At 37.5% G+C, this 15,382-nt stretch overlaps 1 protein-coding gene across 1 annotated transcript in view; it reads left to right on the forward strand.

Annotated features, from left to right (window-relative positions):
• KDM4A (lysine demethylase 4A) overlaps positions 1–15,382 on the forward strand; it is a 374,420-nt gene that overhangs the window by 320,491 nt on the left and 38,547 nt on the right. The window lies entirely within an intron of this gene.

Consider the following 15,382-nt stretch of genomic DNA (forward strand, 5'->3'; position numbering starts at 1 on the left):
TGGGGGTGCAATGAGGGACAACTCTCTGATCACAATACTGGCATACTCCATGTGCGTCAGTGCTCTGATTTGGCAGCTCAAGTCCCCAGTCTTTTGTCGTCTGCAGGGGAATCTGATCGTATATCACTGAATGAAACGAGAAGGGGTTTGTTACAAATAACTGTTAAACTGGACATATGTTTCAAGCACTGTTATCGCACTTTAATTCCAGGATTCATTCACTGAATTAGGAATTTTATAGTTCAGCCAAAATATAGTTGGAGGATTTGACCAGAGCAGATATATTCCTGCGTTAGTTATCTCCAAATTGTCTTTGGCGCTTATTCACCAAACATTGTATTGTAGTGATCTGAAAACAAAATGACTAAATTCCTAGTGAAGTAGCCAAGCTGCCACTATAGCTGACTTGGAGCTATTTTAGCCGGGGGGCAGGAGTTCTCTACAATTCCCGGTGTTTAGAGAAGACACCGCAGGACCATCTCATCTGCTCTCTGACATTCTAAGGAAGTTCAGAAAGCACCACACAGGTAGGTCCAAACACCTGGGCAAGAGACTGGCCAATATTACACGTTATCAGCTCCCGATATAGAATAAAAATACTGTGTATTATACTTGTTTTAACTTTGCTGTTTTAGGCTAAATTTCAGTAAATACGCCTCTAATCTGATAATGGCATTGGTGCCCAGTCACCTTACCATTAATTTACATTAAATGTTTTAGTAAACTCTAAATTTTAAGAGCACATCATTAAAAAAAAAAAAAAAAACTGGGGGCAATTCAATATGTTAATTATGCAGAAACTCTGAACAAATAGTAATTAAAATAAACTAATTAAAATTAATTACAATTTAATTAAAATTATCTGCATTTTCCACATCCCTGCATTGCCTCAAGTTATCTCGGAGCTGAAGCGTCAGAAAACTAACTCTAGTTTGCCCAAGAATGAGGTTAAATGACCCAAAATAACCCAGTGACAAGTCAGACTAGCTCCGAAATTGGAGTAAAAATAAATGTTTGAAGTGGGAGGCTGTTAAGGAGTTAATGGAAGCCATATTATTATTATTCTTTCTAAACCGCCAGCAAATTCCGCTGTACAACAGGTGGACTAACAGACAAGACGAGCTGGACACACAGGAACTGATGTGGGCTCTGCTCAGACTAACTCACATTCTGTTGTCACACGCGATGGGGGGAGCTGGCAGGCTGGATAATGCACACCAACTCATTGCCCTTGCCATGATGTGGGCTAGTGCAATTAAATAATTGGGATCAATGGACATGCGTTAGCCAGGGCACCCCCTCCTTCCCTCCAGAGAAACTGGGATCCAATAGTTTTCAAAGCATTAAATATAAATAATGTATTGAGCAAAATGTCGGCAATCAATGTGTTAAACACCCTTTAATGTGTCGATGCCCCGCTCTGTGTGCCTGGCAGACACCCCAACACCCAAATAAGGGAGGATCTAATTCTGGTCCAAAATGACAGATCTTATCCCACAATACTCTGTAAAACAGGAGATTATGGGATGTGTAGTTTATCCCCAGAGAGCAGTTCAAGTCATCACACAGGATATTTAAACTGTTATTTACCCTGATAGCAGTCATACAGTGACTCTCTGTTTATTCACAGCCCGGTTCAGGGTTTTGTGAACCAGGGAGTGTGTTAGCGACAGCACCCAAAGCTTGGCTCTCTTAGCTGAATGGGGAGTAAAATCCTAACTTATTGTGTGCACAGAACGCATGCTACATGCACAGGGACTAACTGATAAAAGAAACCCTGCATCTGGTTATAACAAACAATGTGAGCACTTGGGAAATAGTGATCACAATATGGTGTCTTGAAAAAAAAACAAAAAATAGCACATGGAGTATACTAAAACATCTAATAAGATTAGGGCAGCTTTACCACATATTGACTGGCATAATTGTGGTATGTACCATTGGGTAATAAATATAACAGAAACAAATTGAAACTAATGTGGCTTAGTGGGAAAGTAAATCAAGAAATTAAAAATAGGAAAAGGGCATTTAAAGCATTTAAATCGGACAAATCAGAGGCATCCTATATAAGATATAAGGAAGCCAATAACGATTGCAAGAAGGAGATTAGAGTGGCTAAACTAGAAAATGAGAAATTGATAGCCAAAAAGAGCAAAACCAACCCCCCAAAACATTTTCAAATACATACATTCAAATAAAACAAAAAATATTAAAGTGTAGGTACACTGAAAACAGATATGGGTGTATTAGTGAAGACCAGGAAAATACAATTATAAAGAACTATGTTCCTCACTATATATGATATGCAAAAGATAGCTACAGCAATGTTGCAGAAATATTGTAATAGGTTAACTCAAGACCAGGTACTGCAGCAACTAAAGAAAGTTAATATAAAGAAAGTTCCAGGGCCTGATGGTATTCATCCATGAGTACGTAAGGCACGAAGTGTGGAAATAAGAGAACCTGTGTTTTAAATCTTTCAAGATTCTTTTCTATCGGAAATTGTACTGGAAGATTGAAGGAAGGCAGATGTCATTTCAATATTCAAAAAGGGTTCAAAATCTTTGCCTGGAAATTATAGACCTGTGAGCTTAACTTCTGTGGCTTGGAAAGTATTTGAAAGGTTATTAAGAGATAATATTCAGAATTAATTGGTAAAAACATTGATGTTAGCAAAAAACTGCATGGTTTTAATCAGGGTGTTGCAGTGGGTGTGATCTACTTTGATTTTGCCAAGGCATTTGATACTGTTTATCACAATAGGTTAGTGTTCAAAATAAAAGAAATTGGTCTAGAATAATATTCTTGTTCTTGGGTAGAACATTGGCTTAAGGATAGAGTACAATGAGTTGTCATTAATGGTAAATTTTCAGGCTGGGCAAAAGTGGTAGTGGTGTCCCTCAGGGTTCTGTTTTGGGACCGCTTCTATTTAACATATTTATAAATAATCTCGAAAAAAGCATTGAAAGACATATTTCAGTGTTTGCAGATGACACAAAACTCTGTAAAGTAATAAAAGGTGAGCAGGATATTACTTTGCTGCAGAGGGATTTAAATAGACTGGGCACTAAAATGGCAAATTAAATTTAATGTTGAAAATTGTAAAGTTATGCACTTCAGCGTCAAGAATGCACAAGCAACTTACACCCTAAATGGTAGTGAATTAGGGAAAACAACACACGAGAAGGACTTTGGAATTGTTATAGACAACAAACTATGCGACAATGTGCAATGTCAATCTGCAGTTCTATAAATAGGGGCATTAATTCGGGATGAAAATGTAATTTTGCCGCACAATTTTGGGCACCTGTTCTCAGGAAGGATATTGTGGCACTAGAAAAAGGTGTCTGTACAGATGTTTAAACAGCAACTGGATAAATACTTGCAAAAACATAATATTCACGGATAGAATGTTTAGTTAGTGGGGTAATCGTTTCATGATCCAAGGAGAGATCTGACTGCCATTCTGGGGTCACAATACCCATTGTACAGCGCTACGGAATTTGCTGGCTCTATATAAATAATAAAATTAGAAGAAGGGATTTCCTAGTTTGTTGATAAATTGGAAGCGCTTCAAATCAGCTTTTTCCTTCTTTTGAATTAAAAGCAAAAACTGATGTGAGAAAGGCTGAACTTAAAGGACACATCTCTCTTCAGCCATGTATGTAACTGTACTTGGCTGTTTGATTGACAGCGCTGGTGGGCTGTCCAAGCTAATTTTACAAATCTCTGCTGCTATAGCTCACTTTCCGTAGTGAAAATGTCCCCAATAAGGGGGATGCCCTGTTCTTCTGAACAAAAACAAAACTAATTCCTGACCCTTCAACCCAGGGGTGTAAATACATGTAAGCATTTAAATGTGTCTTCCGAATGCTTTCCCTGCAAGAAAGAATTTTATATTTTACCAAATCCTTCAATGTCTGTATCATGTTCTTCCAAAAAAGAATGTACCCATCACTAATAACCTTGCAGTTATTATATCCCTGCAGTATATAAACAAGCTGTGTGTTAGTTTGGCCATTGCCTACATTCATTTCATCACATTACATTTTGCCTCCTGCCACCTCTGCTCAGTATGTTCATTATACGCCATGGTTATGATTAGGAGGGGCCATTCTGCTAGTCCCCCCGATTAATAAAGGATCCTGGTATCCCCAGCTTGATTGTTCCAGAACTACCTTAATCTGCCACAAAATGGGGGTGAAAGAGACATAGTGCTGTGACTTACCTGCAGTTAGAGAGGGCCAGAAACCCTTTATTATTGTACCCTGCAGATGAGACACATGAATCTCATACACTCCCTCCTAAAGGATTGGGGGATTTCTTTTGATTTTCTCATTTCACTTATTTAGGAGGAAAATTTGCCTCGTCATTAAACTCCACCCTATAGACACCAGTGTGACGGACCGGCTGGCATCCCAACCGGGTGCCTCCGCCAATTGCTGCTTCCTGCTGCCAGTCGGAACCTGGGTTAGTCGGGCAAACCACCCAAAAACAATTAGTTGGCTGGGTAGCCTCCAGTGCCAGGCTCTGTCCTACAGGTCCAAGGCTGCTGAATAGGTGTCCATAAACCCCGGTCTCTCTAGTACTCCCAGGTATAGCATTGTGGTTACTTGGTAGGGAGAGGCCAGCGGCGCTTTGCTCTGATGCCAGCTCCACTGGAAGGGGATTAGTGGAGACGGCTGCCCCCTCCACTACCCCCAGGACCCGGTTGAGAATCTGCTGCTGAGAGGAGGAATTGCCTACTTCCTCTTCCTGGTATTCCTGCTGTGGTTGTTGGGGATCTGAGTCGGCTGTTCAGGATCCCTGTAGGTCTGGTGCAGAGACCGTGGTCCTATCTGCCCCATTGGGGTCAGGGGTGCTCTATCCCTGTAGTTGGGGAGAGGGACCAGTTGTCTCCTCTCCCGGTATCTCCGGTTGCTGCTGGAGGGTGAGGCCGGTTTCCTCCACTTCCCAGGACGCTTTCTGCTGTAGGGTAGAGTGACCGATCATCACCTCTCCCTGTTACTCCAGCTGCTGCTGGTGAGCGAGACCGGTTTTCTCCTCTCCCTGCATGGTACACTGCCGCTGGGGAGTAGGACTGACTGTCCCTAATCCCGGTACTTCCAGCTGCAGTTGGGGATCTTGGCCGGCTGCCCAGCATCCCTGTAGGGCCGGTGGAGAGACCTCGGTCCCATCTCCACCTGCCAGTTGGGGTTCCCCCAGGACCAGCCTATATAGGACCATCAGGTCGGTTCAGGGGTTTGGGATTACCATGGAAGTCATAATTTTAGGGCCAACGGTCGGTCTCTCTTTCTGGAGTACAAAAGAACATAAATCACAAAAGTTTTTAAAGAGCCCATAGTCTTTTGGCAGGAGGCTGGCCAGCAGGCCCCTCCAAGAACATGTGGCAGAGTCATTTCTGCCACAACCAGAACCACTACAATAAGATGTATACCATACATTAAGCGGTATACTATATATTACACAGTATACCGTACATTAAGCTGTATACATTACATTAAGCTATATACTGTACATTAAGCCGTATACTATACATTAAGCTGTATACTATACATTAAGCTGTATATACTATACGTTGAGCTGTATACTATACATTGAGCTGTATATACTATACATTGAGCTATATACTATACATTAAGCTGTATACTATACATTAAGCTATATACTATACATTAAGCTGTATACTGTACATTAAGCTGTATATACTATACATTGAGCTGTATATACTATACATTGAGCTATATACTATACATTAAGCTGTATACTATACATTAAGCTATATACTGTACATTATGCTATATACTATACATTGAGCTATATACTATACATTAAGCTATATACTATACATTAAGCTGTATGTTATACATTGAGCTATATACTATACATTAAGCTGTATACTATACATTAAGCTGTATACTATACATTAAGCTGTATACTGTACATTAAGCTGTATACTATACATTGAGCTGTATATACTATACATTGAGCTATATACTATACATTAAGCTGTATACTGTACATTAAGCTGTATACTATACATTAAGCTATATACTATACATTGAGCTATATACTATACATTAAGCTGTATACTATACATTAAGCCGTATACTATACATTAAGCTATATACTATACATTAAGCTATATACTATACATTGAGCTATATACTATACATTAAGCTATATACTGTACATTAAGCTGTATACTATACATTAAGCTATATACTATACATTAAGCTGTATACTATACATTAAGCCGTATACTATACATTGAGCTATATACTATACATTAAGCTATATACTATACATTAAGCTATATACTATACATTAAGCTGTATACTGTACATTAAGCCGTATACTATACATTAAGCTATATACTATACATTAAGCTATATACTATACATTGAGCTATATACTATACATTAAGCTGTATACTATACATTAAGCCGTATACTATACAGTAAGCTATATATTATACATTAAGCTATATACTATACATTGAGCTATATACTATACATTAAGCTATATACTGTACATTAAGCTGTATACTATACATTAAGCTATATACTATACATTAAGCTGTATACTATACATTAAGCCGTATACTATACATTGAGCTATATACTATACATTAAGCTATATACTATACATTAAGCTATATACTATACATTAAGCTGTATACTATACATTAAGCCGTATACTATACATTAAGCTATATACTATACATTGAGCTATATACTATACATTAAGCTATATACTATACATTGAGCTGTATACTATACATTAAGCTATATACTATACATTAAGCTGTATACTATACATTAAGCTATATACTAAACATTGAGCTATATACTATACATTAAGCTATATACTATACATTGAGCTATATACTATACATTGAGCTATATACTATACATTAAGCTATATACTATACATTAAGCCGTATACTGTACATTAAGCCGTATACTATACATTAAGCTATATACTATACATTAAGCTGTATACTATACATTAAGCTATATACTATACATTGAGCTGTATACTATACATTAAGCTGTATACTATACATTAAGCTATATACTATACATTGAGCTATATACTATACATTAAGCTATATACTATACATTAAGCTGTATACTGTACATTAAGCCGTATACTATACATTAAGCTATATACTGTACATTAAGCTGTATACTATACATTAAGCTATATACTGTACATTAAGCTGTATACTATACATTAAGCTGTATACTATACATTGAGCTATATACTATACATTAAGCTGTATACTGTACATTAAGCTATATACTATACATTAAGCTGTATACTATACATTAAGCTGTATACTATACATTGAGCTATATACTATACATTAAGCTATATACTATACATTAAGCTGTATACTATACATTAAGCCGTATACTGTACATTAAGCTGTATATTATACATTAAGCTGTATACATTACATTCAGCTGTATATACTATACGTTGAGCTGTATACTATACATTAAGCTATATACTATACGTTAAGCTGTATACTATACATTAAGCTATATACCGTACATTAAGCTGTATACTATACATTGAGCTATATACTATACATTAAGCTATATACTATACATTGAGCTATATACTATACATTGAGCTATATACTATACATTAAGCTATATACTATACATTGAGCTATATACTATACATTAAGCTATATACTGTACATTAAGCTGTATACTATACATTAAGCCGTATACTATACATTGAGCTATATACTATACATTAAGCTATATACTGTACATTAAGCTGTATACTATACATTAAGCTATATACTATACATTAAGCTGTATACTATACATTAAGCCGTATACTATACATTAAGCTATATACTATACATTAAGCTATATACTATACATTGAGCTATATACTATACATTAAGCTATATACTGTACATTAAGCTGTATACTATACATTAAGCTATATACTATACATTAAGCTGTATACTATACATTAAGCCGTATACTATACATTGAGCTATATACTATACATTAAGCTATATACTATACATTAAGCTGTATACTGTACATTAAGCCGTATACTATACATTAAGCTATATACTATACATTAAGCTATATACTATACATTGAGCTATATACTATACATTAAGCTGTATACTATACATTAAGCCGTATACTATACAGGAAGCTATATATTATACATTAAGCTATATACTATACATTGAGCTATATACTATACATTAAGCTATATACTGTACATTAAGCTGTATACTATACATTAAGCCGTATACTATACATTGAGCTATATACTATACATTAAGCTATATACTATACATTAAGCTATATACTATACATTAAGCTGTATACTATACATTAAGCCGTATACTATACATTAAGCCGTATACTATACATTAAGCTATATACTATACATTGAGCTATATACTATACATTAAGCTATATACTATACATTAAGCTATATACTATACATTAAGCTGTATACTATACATTAAGCTATATACTATACATTAAGCTATATACTAAACATTGAGCTATATACTATACATTAAGCTATATACTATACATTGAGCTATATACTATACATTGAGCTATATACTATACATTAAGCTATATACTATACATTAAGCTGTATACTGTACATTAAGCCGTATACTATACATTAATCTATATACTATACATTAAGCTGTATACTATACATTAAGCTATATACTATACATTGAGCTGTATACTATACATTAAGCTGTATACTATACATTAAGCTATATACTATACATTAAGCTGTATACTGTACATTAAGCCGTATACTATACATTAAGCTATATACTGTACATTAAGCTGTATACTATACATTAAGCTATATACTGTACATTAAGCTGTATACTATACATTAAGCCATATACTGTACATTAAGCTGTATACTATACATTAAGCCGTATACTGTACATTAAGCTGTATACATTACATTAAGCTGTATATTATACATTAAGCTGTATACATTACATTAAGCTGTATATACTATACGTTGAGCTGTATACTATACATTAAGCTATATACTATACGTTAAGCTGTATACTATACATTAAGCTTTATACCGTACATTAAGCTGTATACTATACATTGAGCTATATACTATACATTAAGCTATATACTATACATTAAGCTGTATACTATACATTAAGCTGTATACTATACATTGAGCTATATACTATACATTAAGCTGTATACTGTACATTAAGCTATATACTATACATTAAGCTATATACTATACATTAAGCTGCATACTATACATTAAGCTGTATACTATACATTGAGCTATATACTATACATTAAGCTATATACTATACATTAAGCTGTATACTATACATTAAGCCGTATACTGTACATTAAGCTGTATATTATACATTAAGCTGTATACATTACATTAAGCTGTATATACTATACGTTGAGCTGTATACTATACATTAAGCTATATACTATACGTTAAGCTGTATACTATACATTAAGCTATATACCGTACATTAAGCTGTATACTATACATTGAGCTATATACTATACATTAAGCTATATACTATACATTAAGCTGTATACTATACATTAAGCTGTATACTATACATTGAGCTATATACTATACATTAAGCTATATACTATACATTAAGCTGTATACTATACATTAAGCTGTATACTATACATTGAGCTATATACTATACATTAAGCTATATACTATACATTAAGCTATATACTGTACATTAAGCTGTATACTATACATTGAGCTATATACTATACATTAAGCTATATACTATACATTGAGCTATATACTATACATTAAGCTATATACTATACATTAAGCTGTATACTATACATTGAGCTATATACTATACATTAAGCTATATACTATACATTGAGCTATATACTGTACATTAAGCTATATACTATACATTAAGCTATATACTATACATTAAGCTATATACTGTACATTAAGCTGTATACTATACATTGAGCTATATACTATACATTAAGCTATATACTATACATTGAGCTATATACTATACATTAAGCTATATACTGTACATTAAGCTGTATACTATACATTAAGCTATATACTATACATTGAGCTATATACTATACATTAAGCTGTATACTATACATTGAGCTATATACTATATATTAAGCTATATACTATACATTGAGCTATATACTATACATTAAGCGGTATACTATACATTGAGCTATATACTATACATTAAGCTGTATACTATACATTAAGCTATATACTATACATTAAGCTGTATACTATACATTGAGCTATATACTATACATTAAGCTATATACTATACATTAAGCTGTATACTATACATTAAGCTATATACTATACATTAAGCTATATACTATACTATACATTAAGCTGTATACTATACATTAAGCTATATACTATACATTAAGCTGTATACTATACATTGAGCTGTATACTATACATTAAGCTGTATACTATACATTAAGCTATATACTATACATTAAGCTGTATACTATACATTGAGCTATATACTATACATTAAGCTGTATACTGTACATTAAGCTGTATACTGTACATTAAGTTATATACTGTACATTAAGCTGTATACTATACATTGAGCTATATACTATACATTAAGCTGTATACTGTACATTAAGCTGTATACTATACATTAAGCTATATACTATACATTAAGCTGTATACTATACATTGAGCTATATACTATACATTAAGCCGTATACTATACATTAAGCTATATACTATACATTAAGCTGTATACTATACATTAAGCTGTATACTATACATTGAGCTATATACTATACATTAAGCTATATACTATACATTAAGCTGTATACTATACATTAAGCTATATACTATACTATACATTAAGCTGTATACTATACATTAAGCTATATACTATACATTAAGCTGTATACTATACATTGAGCTGTATACTATACATTAAGCTATATACTATACATTAAGCTGTATACTATACATTAAGCTATATACTATACATTAAGCTGTATACTATACATTGAGCTATATACTATACATTAAGCTGTATACTGTACATTAAGCTGTATACTGTACATTAAGTTATATACTGTACATTAAGCTGTATACTATACATTGAGCTATATACTATACATTAAGCTGTATACTGTACATTAAGCTGTATACTATACATTAAGCTATATACTATACATTAAGCTGTATACTATACATTGAGCTATATACTATACATTAAGCCGTATACTATACATTAAGCTATATACTATACATTAAGCTATATACTATACATTAAGCTGTATACTATACATTAAGCTATATACCGTACATTAAGCTGTATACTATACATTAAGCTATATACTATACATTAAGCTATATACCGTACATTAAGCTATATACTATACATTAAGCTGTATATACTATACATTAAGCTGTATACCGTACAATAAGCTGTATACTGTACAATAAGCTGTATATACTATACATTAGGCTGTAGTGGTTGTGGTGACTATAGTGCCCCTTTAAATACATGTGACCTGAAATTAGTTAAATTGCAGGAAAACCGATCAAGGAATCGCTGATTAAATACTTTGTGACCCAGTGTGCGAGATCCTTACAGTGAAACTTTCTTCGAAATGCTCTCCCATTTGCAGAAACAAAATGAAAATAATGTGTAAGTGGCCGACTTCGGACTGAGATATTCTTTGTGGTTTTTTTTTTTTTAGGAAATTGAATTTGGTTCTTTGAAACTGTCACCTACAATGGGGTTAGAGCGACCCAACCGTTGACAATTTGATTGCTGCCATAAGTGACGGCTGGAATTGCTATCCGAGTACGTTTCAATTTGTGTCTCTGAGCTGAAAGTGATTTGTGCTGCGTTTCAAACTATCAGATAGGAGGAAATAAGGCAGCCTATTGATTGAGGGAGCCCTCTGCTATTTCACGCCGGGGCTGGGTGGGCTAACCGCTTTCAGAGTTCAGTAAAAGGCATTCTAAAGTGAACACAAAATAACCCAAAAACTTCTAGAATGTCTAACTTTATAGTGAATGCACCGTGGCTTTGTGGAATTATGCGATTTAACCCACTCACTAACACATAATAACAGAATGCTCACTGATACATAATAATAATAATAATAATAATAATAACAGAATGCTCACTGATACATGTAGCGGAGTGCAATATCATAATCCACGATCTCCGCTGGTATTACCGGTAAATCCACAGTCAGCGCTGAAAGTAAGGCAATATCCCCAATCCTCCCAATAACCGGACGAAACACATTCTGGGAGTCAACTAACTTGCTTTATTCAGAACTTCCAGTATTTATGCAAGTCCCCATGCAAGGGGTTTCCTTACTGACAAAGCAGGGGTGATACAGTAAGGGACTACATGGGGGACTTAACATTTGGTACATTTCTCCCATCAGGCACCGCTGCACGAGAGGGATACTCCCACTGAAATATTCCTGTCGAGGAAGGTTCTTGCGGGTCAAGTCAGTCAGGGGTTTGGCCAGGGCACTATAATTGGGCACGAATTTTCTATAGTACCCTTCAGTACCTAGAAACGCTAGCACTTGGGTCTTTGTCCTAGGGGTGGGCCATTTTGCTACGGCTTCAATTTTGGCTGGTTCGGTTTTTTGCTGCCCGCTCCCCACCCGGTGGCCCAAGTACTGTACTTCCACCATCCCTATATGACACTTGCTGGGTTTCAGTGTTAACCCTGCCTCTCCGATACGATCCAGAATGGCCCCTATGTGTTGTAGGTGCTCTGCCCAGGTCTGGCTAAATATGGCGATGTCGTCTCAATATGCACATGCATATCCTTGGAATCCGTCCAGTAGCCGATCTACCATCCACTGAAAAGTTGCCGGGCGGTTTTCATCCCGAATGGCATGACCCAAAATTGGTACAGGCCAAACGGGGTGACAAACGCCGACTTGGGGATGGCATCTTCGGCTAGTGGAATTTGCCAGTATCCCTTACACAAATCTTATCCAGCAGCTCGTCTATCTGGGGCATCGGGTAGGCATCAGACACTGTTTTGTCATTTAGCCTCCGGTAGTCGACACAGGAACGTGTCGTGCCGTCCTTCTTAGGTACCAGCACTACCGGCGATGCCCAGGGGCTATCGGAAGGTTCGATAACCCCTAGCTGCAACAGTTCTTCAATCTCAGTCTTCATATGTGCCTTCAGGGACACGATATGGAGTCTGTCGCATAGGGAGCTGTCCTGGGGTCTCGACTCGGTGAGTGGCTAGCGGAGTGTACCCAAGCAAATTGGAGAAGGTAGCCCCTTTAGCTACAATCAGCTCTTGTACCTGGGCACGCTCCTGAGGGCTTAGCCGCTCCCCCAGCTGAACCCCCTTGGAGGGCTCTGTCTGTTCTTCCTGTTCTAATAGGTCAGGTAGGGGCAGATTCGCCTGATCCTCAGAGGCGGAAGCGCATATCGCCGCCACGTCCTCTATCCTCTCATGGTAGGGTTTGAGCATATTCACATGGAGCATGCGTCTCTTCCCCACACCTGAGCAGGGGCCAATTACATAGGTGGTGTCACATCTCTGTTCCACCACCTGGTATGGGCCTTGCCAGATGGCCTGCAGCTTGTCTGTGCGGACAGGTTTTAAAATCAAAACCTTCTGTCCCACTTGAAAGCTGCGGTCTCTGGCTCTCCTATCGTACCAGCAGCGCTGGAGTTGTTGGGCCGCCTGGAGGTTGGTGCGCACAGCCTGAGTCAGCGCCTCCAGACGGTCCCTGAATTCCAGTACGTTAGATACAATAGGGGTTCCATCTGGGCTACTCTCTCCCTCCCAATGCTCTCTAATTAGGTTTAACGGCCCTCGTACCCTTCTCCCAAACAACAATTCAAAAGGGGAAAACCCTGTCGACTCCTTGGGTACCTCTCTATATGCGAAGAGCAGATGGGGTAGAAAACGCTCCCAGTCTTTATGAGCCTCTCCAAACGTACGGAGCATCTGCTTCAGCGTACCATTAAACCTTTCGCATAAACCATTGGACTGAGGGTGGTACGCAGAATTTACTATTGGCTTAATGCCACATATCTTCCACAGTTGCTGGGTGACCTCGGCGGTGAACTGGGTGCCCCTATCGGATATGATTTCTTGGGAAAACCCCACCCTGGAAAATATTTTCATTAAGGCCTCTGCCACAGTTTCGGCATGAATATTGGTGAGGGCTATAGCCTCGGGGTACCGGGTGGCATAGTCCACTACAGTTAAAATATACCGTTTCCCAGAGGGCTTGGGTAAGGGTCCCACTATGTCTACGGCCACCCTACTGAAGGGTTCTTCAATAATAGGGAGAGGATATAATTTGGCTTTGTGGCGGTCACCTCGCTTGCCCACTCGCTGGCAAATGTCACAGGAGGTGCAGTACTGTCTCACATCCTTAGAAATCCCTGGCCAGAAAAATGCATGGGTTAACCTGTATCGGGTACGGGTCATCCCTAAATGCCCAGACAAGGGGATGTCGTGAGCAATCCTAAGTAGCTCTTGTCTATACTTCTGGGGAACCACTAACTGTTTAGTTGTCACTGTGACCGACCCTCCCACTCCTCTTTCAGCAAAGCAGTAAAGTAGCCCTTTCTCCCATGTGTACCGCTCTCCCTCTAACCCAGGCTGGTTGGTGTGTACTCTGTCCCTGTATACCTGTAGCGTGGGGTCTAACTTCACCTCTGCCTCAAATTTAGTTGGTGTATTCCAGGACATACGTGTCGTATGGGGGTCATGGTCTCTTACCTGAGCCTCAGAGTGTGTTGGTGGAGCCGTGGTGCGAGCCTGTTGCCTGGTGGTCACTGGATGGGCTTCCTGGGGTGGAGCCTGGGATATAAAAGCAGAGGTCATCTGGCCCAAGTCATTCCCCAGCACAACATCTGCCGGTAAATTTTGCATGAGGCCCACTTCTACAGTCCCCTCTCCCACACCCCAATCCAAATGTACTTTAGCAGTGGGTAGTCGGTACACTGCTCCCCCTGCCACTCGTACTGCCACTGATCCGCCAGTGTGTGCTGAACTTGGAACTAAATCGGGTGCTATCAAGGTTAGAGTGGCTCCTGAATCTCGGAGCCCTTGTACTTCCTTCCCCTCCAGGGTCACTAGCTGGCGATGATGCTGCCTGTTGTCGGTGGCTCAAACTGACATCACCTCGTATAGTACTCCTAGAGGTTCCTCTGCCTGAGCGCTCAATATTTCTTGGGTGGCTGGTGCTACTTGATAATGATGGGCAGCGGCCCTGGGTGCCAGATTCTGTCGGACTTGGTTCCACGCTTGTCGGCTCCGGTTCTGAGTGCACTCTTGGGAAATATGTCCCCACTG

The sequence above is a fragment of the Pelobates fuscus genome, chromosome 7 (assembly GCF_036172605.1).
Source record: "Pelobates fuscus isolate aPelFus1 chromosome 7, aPelFus1.pri, whole genome shotgun sequence".
Classification (NCBI taxonomy): Eukaryota; Metazoa; Chordata; class Amphibia; order Anura; family Pelobatidae; genus Pelobates; species Pelobates fuscus.